The sequence below is a fragment of the Rhinoraja longicauda genome, chromosome 7 (genome assembly GCF_053455715.1).
Source record: "Rhinoraja longicauda isolate Sanriku21f chromosome 7, sRhiLon1.1, whole genome shotgun sequence".
In the NCBI taxonomy this organism is placed as follows: Eukaryota; Metazoa; Chordata; class Chondrichthyes; order Rajiformes; family Arhynchobatidae; genus Rhinoraja; species Rhinoraja longicauda.
Window position 1 is genome coordinate 74,295,362 of NC_135959.1, and position 14,473 is coordinate 74,309,834.

A 14,473-nucleotide genomic window follows, 5' to 3' on the forward strand; every position below is an offset into this window, starting at 1 on the left:
CAAAGGGTGGTGGGTGCTTGGAACGAGCTGCCAGAGGAGGTAGTTGAGGCTGGGACTATCCCATCGTTTAAGAAACAGTTAGACAAGTACATGGATAGGACGGGTTTGGAGGGATATGGACCAAGCGCAGGCAAGTGGGACTAGTATAGCTGGGACATTGTTGACTGGTGTGGGCGAGTTGGGCTGAAGGGCCTGTTTCCACACTGCATCAATCTATGACTCTATGACTCTGTGACTCTAAATTGCAGGAGCCCTGGCTGAGATGTATGAATCATTATCAGACACCAGGATGAGGTGCCGGAAGACTGGAGTGTGGCTAATGTTGTGCCTCTATTTAAGAAGGACTGCACAGGACTGCACAGGAAAAAAGCCTGGGAACTATAGACCAGTGAGCCTAACATCTGTAGTAGGCACGTTACTGGAGAGGATTCTGAGGGATAAGATATATATGCATTGGAATAGACAGGGCTGATTTGTGCTAGTACGTGGCAGATCATGTCTTAAGACTTTGATTTAGTTTTTCTTTGAAGATGAACAATAGACAATAGACAATAGACAATAGGTGCAGGAGGAGGCCATTCGGCCCTTCGAGCCAGCACCGCCATTCAATGTGATCATGGCTGATCATTCTCAATCAGTATCCCGTTCCTGCCTTCTCCCCATACCCCCTGACTCCGCTATCCTTAAGAGCTCTATCTAGTTCTCTCTTGAATGCATTCAGAGAATTGGCCTCCACTGCCTTCTGAGGCAGAGCATTCCACAGATTTACAACTCTCTGACTGAAAAAGTTCTTCCTCATCTCCGTTCTAAATGGCCTACCCCTTATTCTTAAACTGTGGCCCCTGGTTCTGGACTCCCCCAACATTGGTAACATGTTTCCTGCCTCTAACGTGTCCAACCCTTTAATAATCTTATATGTTTTGAAGAAGGTTGATGAGGGCAAGGCCATAGATGTTGTCTACATGGACATCAGCAAGGCCTTTGATAAGGTTCCACAAGGTAGGCTGTTCTGGACAATTAGATTGCATGAGATTGGGGAGAGGATTGGCTAACTGGATGCAGAATTCGTTTCACGGAAGAGAGCAGGGCATAGTTGTGGGATGTTGCTTTTTGGACTGGAGGCCTGTGACTTGTGCTGTGTCTCAGGGATCATAGAAACATAGAAACATAGAAAATAGGTGCAGGAGTAGGCCATTAGGCCCTTCGAGCCAGCACCGCCATTCAATATGATCATGGCTGATCATCCAGCTCAGTAACCTGTACCTGCCTTCTCTCCATACCCCCTGATCCCTTTAGCCACAAGGGCCACATCTAACTCCCTCTTAAATATAGCCAATGAACTGGCCTCAATTACCTTCTGTGGCAGAGAATTCCACAGACTCACCACTCTCTGTGTGAAGAAATGTTTTCTCATCTCGGTCCTAAAAGACTTCCCCCTTATCCTTAAGCTGTGACCCCTGGTTCTGGACTTCCCCAACATCGGGAACAATCTTCCCGCATCTAGCCTCTCCAACCCCTTAAGAATTTTATATGTTTCAATAAGATCCCCCTTCAGTCTTCTAAATTCCAGCGAGTATAAGCCTAGTCTATCCAGTCTTTCTTCATATGAAAGTCCTGCCATCCCAGGGATCAATCTGGTGAACCTTCTCTGTACTCCCTCTAAGGCTAGAATGTCTTTCCTCATATTAGGAGACCAAAACTCGTTGATGGACCCATTTTTGATGGTGGTGTATATCGACAATTTAGATGAGAACGCACAAGATATGGTTAGTAGATTTGCAGTTGACACTCAAGTGGGTCGTATCGTAGATAGTAGAGATGATTATCAAAGATTGTAGCAGGATCTTCATCCGTGACACAAGTGGGCTGGTAGAGTTTAATGTAGATGTGCATGATGCGGGATTTTGGAATGTTAAACCAGGCAGGATTTTTGCGGTGAATTTTATGGCACTGCAGAGTGTTGTAGAGCAGAGATCCAGAGGTACTGGTACATAGTTCCCGGAAAGTAGACAGGGTTTAGCTTTTTAGTTTAGTTTAGAGATCCAGCATGGAAACAGACCCTTTGGCCCACCGAGCCCATGCTGAGAATTGATCACCTGATCACACTAGTTCCATGTTATCCCACTCTCCCATCCAGTCCCTTCACATCGAAGGATATTAACCTAAGAACCTGAACGTCTTTGGGATGAGAGAGGAAACTGGAGAACATGGAGGAGACCCATGCACAACCCATGGGGAAAACGTGCAAACTCCACACAGACAGCACCTCGTCAGTATTCAACCCGGGTCTCTGGCGCTGTGCGGCAACAGCTCTACCATCTGCACCACCGTGCTATCCGAAAGAAGGCTTTTGGTATATCGTCTTCATCAGTCTGGGTATCGAGGTTGGAAGCTGGGATATTATGTTAAAGCTGTACAAGATGTTGGTGAGGCTGCATTTGGAGTATTTTGTTCAGTTTTGGTCACTAACCTGTGGGGAAGATGTTTTCAAGCTGGAAGGAATGCAGAGATTATTTACGATGACGTTGCTGGGACTCGATGGCCTGAGCTGTAGGGAAAGTTTCGAGCAGGCCAAGACTTTGTTGTTTGGAGTGCTCGAGGCTGAGGGATAATCGTAAAGTTGTATGAAATCATGAGCGGGTATAGAAAGGATGAATGCAGAGTATTTTATCCATGGTAGGGGAATCAAGAACCAGCGGACATAGGGTTAAGGTGAGAGGGGAAAGATTTAACAGGAACCTGAGGGGCAACTTTTTCACTGGGGTTAATGGTATATGAAACAAGATGCCAGAGGAGGGAGATGAGGCAGGTACTATAACAGCATTCAAAAGACACTTGGACAGGTAGGTACATGGATAAGGAAGGTTTAGTGGTGTGGGGCAAAGGCACGCATGTTGTACTAGCTCAGATGGAGCATGTCAGTCGGCATGTTGGGCCGAAGGGCCTGTTTCTTTGCTGTATGGCTAAATCTATCTTTATATGCAAAATTATTTATGTAGAAGCTTCTGTTTTTATTCCTTTGATGATGCATCATTAAATATATATAATTTATAATGATACATCATTAAATAATAAATTATTAAATGATTTTTATTCACAAAATGCTGGAGTAACTCAGCAGGTCAGGCAGCATCTCAGGAGAGAAGGAATGGGTGACGTTTCGGGTCGAGACCCTTCTTCAAACTTATTAAAATGATGATTATTTTGTTCTCTAATGTACAGATTGTCCAATAAGAGAAAAGGCAATTATGATATTTTTTTATCCACAGTAGACAGCCTCCTGAGATAGTTTACTGGAAACGTAACTTTTTCAGTGTTTAAATATTAACAATTTACCCTGACTTTTAAAGTGAAGATACTCAATGTTTCAAGGTGTAATGTGTTGAAATATGGTTAAGTATTTCTAAACATTACTTTAAAAATAGATTTAAACCACTTGCGAGCCTTGGTCACAGTCCAGATCAGACAGTCTTGTGTACAGCACTGTGTTCTGTGTCTGCTGGTTAAGACCCAAGCCATGAATTACTATTCTGAATGGGTCGATAATCAAAGCTTTTAGCCTTTTGATTCCCAAGATTAATGCCTGGTAGGATAATTCTCAGGGAATTATTAGGAATCAACTGTTAAAATACCAACTCCTGGTAAATGCCAGGTAAAACATTAACTGTTTCTTTTGCCGTTTCTTCAGTTTTCCCCTCCTTTGCGTTCTCCTCTTTAGAAAAATAGGTTGCTGAATTATGCCAAAGAAACAAAGTGATTTGAATCGTGGATTAGTTCAGATTGGAGCTCTGCGTTTCTTGCTCTGAAGAATGTAAACTCTCTGAGCCTCCACATGTGCTGCCTGACTTGTTGAGTTTCTCCAGCATTGTGTTTTAAAAAAAAATCATGACAAAGCTCCATTTAAAATACACATTCACCACCCTACCTTCATCAATCTCCTCTGCCACCTCCTCAAAAAACTCGGTCAAGTTATTGAGACATGACCTGCCACGTAAAACGTCATCATGGCTATCCTTAATTAACCCATTCTCTTCCATATGGGAATAAACCCTCTCTCCAACAACACTCTTCAACAGTTGTTCTACTACTGACATGAGGCTCACTGGCCTGTAGTTTGGCCCTGGATTCTGTCTACTTCCTTTCTTTCACAAAGGAGCAATATTGGCCATTCTCCAGTCCTCCGGGATCTCACCTGTGGTCAGAGAAGAAACAGAGATCCTCATCCGGGATGGTCTACCTGGTCACATTCTCAAGACCTGCATAGACCAACTGGCTGGTGTTTTAGTGTACACCTTTAACCTTTCACTACTGAGGTCTGAGGTTCCCATCTGCTTTAAGAGGGCATCGATGAGGGCCCATGAAGAGGAAGGTGACGTGCTTCAATCACTATCCACCGGTGGCACTAATGTCCATGGTGATGAAGAGCTTTGAGACGTTGGTTATGGCACTTATCAACTCTTACCTCAACAAGAACCTGGACCCACTAAAATTAGTGTAAGAAGGAACTGCAGATGCTGGTTTAAACCGAAGATAGACACAAAAAGCTGGAGTTACACAGTGGGACAGGCAGTATCTCTGGAGCCAGTTAACCTGCAAACCTGTACTTTTTTGGAGGGTGGGAAGAAACTTCTGGAGGAAACCCCCACAGGTCACAGGGAGAATGTACAAACTCGGTACAGACAGCACCTGCAGTCAGGATCGAACCCTGGTCTCTGGCATTGTAAGGCAGCAACTCTACTGCTGTGTCACCATAATCTCTGCACATCCCTCTGCAACTGAATCTTTGACTTCCTCATTAACAGAACGCCATCAGTATGAATTGACAGCAACACTTCATCCTCAAGAACCATCAGCACCTCAAGGCTGTGTGCTCAGTCCCCTGCTCCACTCAGTCTATACCCATGACTGTGCAGCCAGATAGCGTTCCAACACCATGTTTAAATTTGCTGATGAAATCACGGTTGTTGGATGAATTTTGCATAATGATGAGTCATGAGTCAGAAGATCGATTCACCAACTGAATGCTGCCAGAACAGCAACCTCACTTTCAACGGCAATAAAACCAAGGGACTGATTGTTGACTTTCGAAGAGGAAGGCCGAGGATCCACTAATCTGTCTCCATTGATGGGACGAAGGTGCAGAGAGTCAAACACCTAAAATTCCTGGGCGTGCATATCTCTTATTGAAGATAACTGCAGATGCTGGTACAAATCGAAGGTTTTTATTCACAAGATGCTGGAGTAATTCAGCAGGTCAGGCAGCATCTCGGGAGGTAACCTGCTGAGTTACTCCAGCATTTTGTGAATAAAAACCTTCTCCCGAGATGCTGCCTGACCTGCTGAGATACTCCAGCATTTTGTGAATATCTCTTATTGAACACTGGGTGGCGCCACCAGCAATGGCTGCCTTGCCAACAGTCTGTCTGTCCTTTCTACTGTTTTTTTATCATTTTAAGTTTGTGTTAAAGTATGTTTTAGTGTTTCTTGGTTTGTTTTATGTGGGGGGGGGGGGGAATTGGGGGAAACTTTTTTTCAATTTCTTACCTCGACGGAGATGTGATTTTTCTCGGTGTCGTATCTCCGTCCCCACTGCGGCCTAACGTCGAGGAGTTGGCGGCCTTTCCTGGAGACCGGCCCGGCGCTTCATGCCGCGGGCGTGGCGCGGACTTTAACATCGCGGAGCTGCGATCCTTTGCTGGGGATCGACTGTGGAAGGCTCCAACCGCGGGGCCTGTGGACTTTAACACCGTGAAGCCCGCGGTCTCTGGTAAGAAGAGGCCGACTCGGGAGCACCACGCCGCGGAGAGAGTTTCAACCGTCCCGACGCGGGGAGTTTCGATCATCTCGACGCGAGGGCCTCGGACATCGGACCGTCGGCAGCGGCGACTGCGGACGGTTCAACAGCCCCGACCGCGGGTGAACAAAGAGGAAGGTGATTGAACTTTATTACCTTCCATCACAGTGAGGAATGTGGAATCCGCTGTGGTGGATGTTCATGTTAAATGTTATTTCATGTGGCTGTGTGTCTTGTTGCTTTTCACTTAGTATGGCTGTACGGTAACTCAAATTTCATTGTGCCTTAATTGGAACAGGTGACAATTAAATTGAATCTTGAATCTTAAATCTTGAATCTTGAATCTCTGAAGATCATGGACCTGGGCCTGACATCCTGGACCCATGACATTGATGCAATCATAAAGAAAGCCCATCAATGCCTCTTCTTCCTTGGAAGATCGAGGAGATTCAGTGTGTCATAGAAACATAGATACATAGAAAATAGGTGCAGGAGTAGGCCATTAGGCCCTTCGAGCCAGCACCGCCATTCAATATGATCATGGCTGATCATCCAGCTCAGTAACCTGTACCTGCCTTCTCTCCATACCCCCTGATCCCTTTAGCCACAAGGGCCACATCTAACTCCCTCTTAAATATAGCCAATGAACTGGCCTCAACTACCTTCTGTGGCAGAGAATTCCACAGACTCACCACTCACTGTGTGAAGAAATGTTTTCTCATCTCGGTCCTAAAAGACTTCCCCCTTATCCTTAAGCTGTGACCCCTGGTTCTGGACTTCCCCAACATCGGGAACAATCTTCCCGCATCTAGCCTCTCCAACCCCTTAAGAATTTTATATGTTTCAATAAGATCCCCCTTCAGTCTTCTAAATTCCAGCGAGTATAAGCCTAGTCTATCCAGTCTTTCTTCATATGAAAGTCCTGCCATCCCAGGGATCAATCTGGTGAACCTTCTCTGTACTCCCTCTAAGGCTAGAACGTCTTTCCTCAGATTAGGAGACCGTGTTCAGATTAGGTGTCAGTGAATAAATAGTCTTTTGAACTTTTACAAACATATGGCAGAGAGCATATTGACTGGTTGCATCACGACCTACATCGGCAACTCGACCGCCCAGGAATGAAGGAGATTGTGAAAGGTGGTAAACACTGCCCAGTCCATCACGGGTATTCACTATCCCACCATTGAAGTGTCTATAGAGGTTGCTGCCTCAAAAAGGCAGCCAGCATCATCAGAGGCCCACACCACCCTGGCCACACTCTCAGTTCACTCCTGCCATTGGGAAGGTGGAATCGGAGCCTGAAAGTTTTAACGTCCAGGTTTAAGTGCAACTTCTTCTCAACAACCATCGGCCTATTCAACGCGACAAACTCCGAACTACAAACTGCCTTGACTGCACCAGGGACTTGGGCATTGTTTTTGACTTTGGACTACATCGTTTGTTTGTATATATTGCACTCCCTTTTGTTGCTACCATGGTGCCAACCCAGTAGGGATGTCATTGTTCTGTTTTGGGACATATGCCAATAAAATACTCTTGATTCTCTTGGGCTGGTACTTAGATGGAGTTTGGAGTTTGAATTCAATTGAATGGAATCCTTTATTGTCACACGTGACAAGGCACAGTGAAATCCTTTAAATCTTTAACAGCTTAAATGTTTCGTTTAGTTGTACAGATACTACATGGAAACAGGCCCTTCAGCCCAGTGAGTCTGTGCTGACTATATATCACCTGTTCACATTAGTTCACTGCTATCTCTCTTTCACATCTGCTCTGTACAAACTAAGGGCAATTTACAGCGGCCAATTAACCCACAAACCCGCACCACCTTTGGGAAGTGGCATGCAACAGGAGGACCCACTGGAAATACATGTGGTCACAGCGAATATGTTGAAACCACACACAGAGAGCAGCAGAGGACAGGATCGAACCTGGATCTCTGGCGCTGTTTCTTAGCGGAAGTGGCGGCGCCTAACGGTTGCGGCTCGCTAGCAGTCTGTTCGCCTTTTTTCCTTTTTTTTGTTGTGTGTCGGTGTTGGGATGTTTTTTTTTGGTTTTTTTTTGTGTATGTGTGGGGGGTGGTGGTGTGGGTGGGGGGGGTGGGGGAAACCTTTCTCTTTTAGGTCTCTTCCTCACGGCGCGGGGTGCGGCTCGGCCGTGGGGCCTAACATCGCCCGGTGCGGCTCGGCCGCGGGACTTAACAGTGCCCGGTGCGGCTCGGCCGCTGGACTTAACATCGCCCGGCGCTGCTCGGCCGCTGGACTTAACAGTGCCCGGTGCGGCTCGGCCACGGGGCCTTCCATCGCCCGGTGCGGCTCGGCCGCGGGGCCTAACATCGCTGGTGCGGCTCGGCCGCGGGACTTAACAGTGCCCGGTGCGGCTCGGCCGCGGGACTTTTCATCGCTGGTGCGGCTCGGCCGCTGGACTTAACATCGCCCGGTGTGGCTTGGCCGCGGGGCCTTCCATCGCCCGGTGCGGCTCGGCCGCTGGACTTAACATCGCCCGGTGCGGCTCGGCCGCGGGACCTAACATCGCCCGGCGCGGCTTGGCCGCGGGACTTAGCTGCGCACGGCTCGGTCGTGGGGCGTTCCACCGCCCGGTTCGGCCACGAGACGTCTCAGCGCCCGGTGCGACTCGGCCGCGGGGACTTCCATCCCTTTGCGGGGACTGTGCGGGTCGGTCGGGGACGAGCTGTCTGTCCGTGGGCGTGGGGAAGAGAGTGGAAGTTTTGTTGCCTCCATCACAGTGAGGGGGTGTTTGGAGTCACTGTGATGGATGTTATGTGTTGGGGTCATGTGTCTTGTGTTATTTTTTGTGTGTGACTGCTATGTAGTTTCGTTCGGTACCTTGGTACCGAATGACAAATAAAGCTCTGTTGAACTGTTAGGCGGCAGTTCCAACAGCCGTGTCACTCTGAGCATTATTCATAGTGATGCACCAAAGCTGCTTTGGACAATCACAATTTAATTGGGAGAAGGCAAAGAGGTCTATTCAAACTGCTCTGGATATTGACTGAATGAACTACCTGTTGGCTTCATTGAGAAGATTCAATCCATTCTGAGATCCCACATTAACCTTACACCAGTTCATATTATCAGGAAGAACTTTAGGCGAGAACATTCTCTTTGACTGAAAGATTTGGAGATTGCCTGCATTTCGCATAGTAATTAATGACGTTTATAAATGTCCCAACTCAAAACATCACCTAGCCATTTTCTCCAGAGATGCTGTCTGGCCCACTGAGCTATTCTAGCAATTTGTGTCCTAACTTGTTGAAACGTTTACCATATTTAGTAATCCAACTAGACCAAGTGTATCTGTTGGGCCCAAACCCCTCCTGCATTGGTGCAGCACCCTCTCCTCCCCCACTCCCTCCTCCCCTCTCCCCCCTCCCTCCCTCCTCCCCCTCCCTCCTCCCCTCCCCCCTCCTCTCCCCTGCCTCCTCCCCTCCTCCTCCCCTCTCTCCTCCCCTTCCCTTCCTCCCTCCTTCCCTCCCCGCTCCCCCCTCCCCTCCCTGCCTTCTCGTCTCTCCCTCCCCCTCCCTCCCCCCTCCTCTCCCTCTCTCTCCCCCTCCCTCCCCACTCCCTCCTCCCCCTCCTCCCTCCCCCTCCCTCCTCCCCTCCCTCCTTCCATCCATCCATCCACCCCCCTCCCCCTCCCCTCCCCCTACCCCCTCCTCCCCCCTTAACCCCACTCCATCTTCCTCAATCCCCCTTACCCTCCCTCCCTCCCTCCCTCCCTCCCTCCCTCCCTCCCTCCCTCCCTCCCTCCCTCCCTCCCTCCCTCCCTCCCTCCCCCTCCCTCCCTCCTCTCCTATTATGCTGACAGAGGAATCATACAGTACAGTGGCACAGTGGCACAGTGGCACAGTGGCACAGTGGCACAGTGGTACAGTGGTACAGTGGTACAGTGGTACAGTGGTAGAGTGGCACAGTGGTAGAGTGGCACAGTGGCACAGTGGCACAGTGGTAGAGTGGCACAGTGGCACAGTGGTAGAGTGGCACAGTGGTACAGTGGTACAGTGGTACAGTGGTAGAGTGGCACAGTGGCACAGTGGTACAGTGGTAGAGTGGCACAGTGGTAGAGTGGCACAGTGGTAGAGTGGTAGAGTGATCGAGTGGCACAGTGGTAGAGTGGCACAGTGGTAGAGTGGCACAGTGGTAGAATGGCACAGTGGTACAGTGGCACAGTGGTAGAGTGGCACAGTGGTAGAGTGGCACAGTGGTAGAGTGATCGAGTGGCACAGTGGTAGAGTGGCACAGTGGCACAGTGGTAGAGTGGCACAGTGGTAGAGTGGCACAGTGGCACAGTGGCACAGTGGCACAGTGGCTCAGTGGTAGAGTGGCACAGTGGCACAGTGGTAGAGTGGCACAGTGGCACAGTGGTAGAGTGGCACAGTGGTAGAGTGGCACAGTGGTAGAGTGGTCGAGTGGCACAGTGGTAGAGTGGCACAGTGGTAGAGTGGCACAGTGGTAGTGGCACAGTGGCACAGTGGTACAGTGGTAGAGTGGCACAGTGGTACAGCGGTACAGTGGTAGAGTGGCACAGTGGTACAGTGGTAGAGTGGCACAGTGGTACAGTGGTAGAGTGGCACAGTGGTACAGTGGTAGAGTGATCGAGTGGCACAGTGGTACAGTGGTACAGTGGTAGAGTGGCACAGTGGTAGAGTGGCACAGTGGTAGAGTGGCACAGTGGTACAGTGGTAGAGTGGCACAGTGGTACAGTGGTACAGTGGCACAGTGGTACAGTGGTAGAGTGGCACAGTGGTACAGTGGTAGAGTGATCGAGTGGCACAGTGGTACAGTGGTACAGTGGTAGAGTGGCACAGTGGTAGAGTGGCACAGTGGTAGAGTGGCACAGTGGTACAGTGGTAGAGTGGCACAGTGGTACAGTGGTAGAGTGGCACAGTGGTAGAGTGGTAGAGTGGCACAGTGGTAGAGTGGCATGGTGGTACAGTGGTAGAGTGGTAGAGTGGTACAGTGGTAGAGTGGCACAGTGGTATAGTGGCACAGTGGCACAGTAGTAGAGTTGGACAGTGGCACGGTGGCGCAGCGGTAGAGTTGCTGCCTTACACGCTTACAACGCCAGAGACCTGGGTTCAATCCCGACCACAGGTGCCGTCTGTACGGAGTTTGTACGTTCTCCCCGTGACCTGCTTGGGTTTTCTCCGAGATCTTTGGTTTCCTCCCACACTCTAAAGACGTACAGGTTTGTAGGCTAATTGCTTTGGTATAAATGTAAAATGATCCCTAGTGTGTGTAGGATAGTGTCAATGTGCGGGGATCGTTGGTCAGTGTGGACTTGGTGTGCTGAAGGGTCTGATTCCACACTGTATCTCTATATATATATATGCAAGGTACATCTTCTGGATGCACTGGGACGCATCCTCAGTCATGTGACCTGGGGTCATGGGGTGTTTCGGGTCTCACAACATCAGACACCCTCGCCCAGGCAACCCAGCCGGGGGTGATCAGGCCCCAACTTGCCTCCCAGCAGCAACCGCCCACGGATCAGCCCTCTTAATCCAAAGCCATCTAGTGGCTTTCTCTGTGGCTTTGCTTGCGGATTGAATGGCCCTCTTCTTTGCCAGCCCCGTAATGCCCAACTGGTTGAGGACTTTGCAGAGTGAGCGTCAAGTCAAGTCAATTTTATTTGTATAGCACATTTAAAAACAACCCACGTTGACCAAAGTGCTGTACATCAGTTCAGGTACTAAGAAACGAACATACAATGGCACACAAACATAACAGCACATACATAAACAGTTCACAGCGCCCCCTCAGAGGGCCTCAAACGCTAGGGAGTAGAAATAGGTTTTGAGCCTGGACTTAAAGGAGTCGATGGAGGGGGCAGTTCTGATGGGGAGAGGGATGCTGTTCCACAGTCTAGGAGCTGCAACCGCAAAAGCGCGGTCACCCCTGAGCTTAAGCCTAGACCGTGGGATAGTCAGTAGCCCCAAGTCGGCCGACCTGAGGGACCTGGAGATAGAGTGATGGGTTAGAAGATTTTTGATATGGGGGGGGCAAGCCCGTTTAGGGCTTTGTATGTGAATAGGAGGAGCTTGAAGTTGATTCTGTACTGTACTGGGAGCCAGTGGAGAGAGGCCAGAATCGGGGTGATGTGGGCCCTTTTACGGGTACCCGTCAGGAGTCTCGCTGCGGCGTTTTGGACCAATTGCAGGCGGTCCTGCAAAGCCTGGACAGCCCACCTCAATAGGCTCATAGCATGTTTCCAGCCTCTGTCCCGGCACAAAGCCTAATCTAAAGAAATGGAGACACAAATTATACTTAGCATTCTCCTAAGATCGGGACATAATTTGCTCATAATTTCAATGAAACTGCCTTGCATGGAAGTTGAACGACACGGCACAATTTCTTCATCAGTTCTGTTCAATTGAAGATCAATTTAGCTGAGAGTAAATCTCATTTATGATTATTTCCAAAGGATAAATTACACCACAAGTGAAATGTGATTGGTCTCATATTTTCTTAGTGGCAGACATCTCATGTTATACTCCGTACGTCAGTATTATTGGCATAAACTGGAGCTCATAAAAAAGGCAAGCCTACCGTCTCAGATTTTCTATCTCGGTGTCATTTAAAAGGACCTTTAAACAGAACATCAGATTTTAGAAGCTGTCTCCAAAACTCACTGGAGGGTATTTCCGGAGGGGTGAGAATTTTATGAAACTATCAGGCAGCGATTTTTTTTTGCCAGGTAACCACCAAAAATATTCAATGGTTGGCTCAGCAAATATACCATGGGTAGCACCTTTTAAATGGGAAGCTCAGTTTAGGCATCAAATCTGCTGCAGATCTTGGGGGAGGCAAAGAAATGCAAAGACCTTATTTGCCAAGAATTTTCAAAGATGCAAATTCCTATCTTGACTTACCGTTTAGATTTTTAGATTTTTTTTTTAGCATTTAGAGATACAGCGCAGAAACAGGCCCTTCGGCCCACCGGGTCCGCGCCGCCCAGCGATCCCCGCACATTAACACTATCCTACACCCACCAGGGACAATTTTTTAAAACATTTGCCCAGCCAATTAACCTACAAACCTGCACGTCTTTGGAGTGTGGGAGGAAACCGAAGATCTCGGCGAAAACCCACGCATCTCACGGGGAGAACGTACAAACTCCGTACAGACGGCGCCCGTAGTCAGGATCGAACCTGAGTCTCCGGCGCTGCGTTCGCTGTAAGGCAGCAACTCTACCGCTGCGCCACCGGTACGGTTTAGTTTATTGTCACATGTTCCGAGGTACAGTGAAAAGCTTGTTGTTGCGTGCTGACCAATACATGATTCCAATCGAGCCATTTACAATGTACAGGTACATGGTAAGGGAATAATGTTTAGTGTGAGGTAAAGCCAGCAAAGTCCAGTCAAGGATAGTCCGAGGGTCACCAACGAGGTAGATAGTAGTTCAGCACTGCTCTCTGGTTGTGGTAAGATGGTTCAGTTGCCTGATCATCCCACCACACCAATAAAGCATGTAACTTCCAATGGAGATATTCCAAGGCCACCATCACTGTTGAACACTGCCAGCAGGAAAATCACAGGATGCCTGAAGCCGACAAGTGTTGAACATCTGTACGAGCTGGCTGGTATCGACAAACCATCTTGAAGACATGATGCAGTAGAACACTTCAGTGCAGACACAGACCCCCGTCACCACTTGCACAATCACCAACAATAGACAATAGACAATAGGTGCAGGAGGAGGCCATTCGGCCCTTCGAGCCAGCACTGCCATTCAATGTGATCATTGCTGATCATTCTCAATCAGTACCCCATTCCTGCCTTCTCCCCATACCCCCTGACTCCGCTATCCTTAAGAGCTCTATCTAGCTCTCTCTTGAATGCATTCAGAGAATTGGCCTCCACTGCCTTCTGAGGCAGAGAATTCCACAGATTCACAACTCTCTGACTGAAAATGTTTTTCCTCATCTCCATTCTAAATGGCCTGCCCCTTATTCTTAAACTGTGGCCCCTTGTTCTGGACTCCCCCAACATTGGGAACATGTTTCCTGCCTCGAACGTGTCCAACCCCTTAATAATCTTATACGTTTCGATAAGATCTCCTCTCATCCTTCTAAATTCCAGTGTATACAAGCCTAGTCGCTCCAGTCTTTCAACATATGATAGTCCCACCAACGTGCCAAGAAACGCTTGAAGAGTCAGAACAGCTTCCTGGAACTAGAGCCAATTGTGCCAGGAACCAAAACCAAACCACAGATGGTACCAGGACACCACCTGCCTTAAACAACCTGGAAAGCCCTTAATTATTATTATTATTATTATTATTATTATTATTATTATTATTATTATTATTATTATTATTATTATTATTATTATTATTATTATTATTATTATTATTATTATTATTATTATTATTATTATTATTATTATTATTATTATTATTATTATTATTATTATTATTATTATTATTATTATTATTATTATTATTGTCTAAACCGCCTCCGCACTGGAGCGGGAGTTTGCGGACTCAACCTGAAGAAGTGGGGCTTCGCGGACTCTGACAAATGCAACTGTGGAGAGGTACAGACAACGGCCCACCTACTGACTTGCAGCGGAGAGGCTTGCACTGAGGACTGTGGCAAAGCGATGGCACAACGTCATCTCACACACCAGCGCACTGTGTGTGATTATATGGGAGGGC